The 206-nt window shown below is 37.9% G+C and overlaps 1 protein-coding gene across 2 annotated transcripts in view; it reads right to left on the bottom strand.

Moving 5' to 3' along the window:
* Arcn1 (archain 1) overlaps positions 1-206 on the bottom strand; it is a 30,622-nt gene that overhangs the window by 2,737 nt on the left and 27,679 nt on the right. The window lies entirely within an intron of this gene.

The following is a 206-nucleotide window of genomic DNA, read 5'->3' as shown; positions in this document are numbered from 1 at the left end:
CTACTCAGGAGGCTGAAGGAGGATTGTCAGTTCAAGGCCAGCCTGGGTAATTTAGTTAAAATCTACCTCAAAAATAAAATAAAAAGGGCTGGGGATGTATATTAGAGTACTTGCTTTAATATACAAGACCCTGGTTCAACCCTCAGTACTCAAAATTAATTAAAGACAGTATGTGTGTGTGTGTATATGTATGTGTGTGTGTGTGT

The sequence above is a fragment of the Fukomys damarensis genome, unplaced genomic scaffold (genome assembly GCF_012274545.1).
Source record: "Fukomys damarensis isolate Sample0158 unplaced genomic scaffold, DMR_v1.0_HiC HiC_scaffold_16, whole genome shotgun sequence".
Lineage (NCBI taxonomy): Eukaryota > Metazoa > Chordata > Mammalia > Rodentia > Bathyergidae > Fukomys > Fukomys damarensis.
The sequence above is the reverse complement of the archived record's forward strand: the minus strand, read 5'-3'. Positions and strand labels throughout refer to the sequence as shown.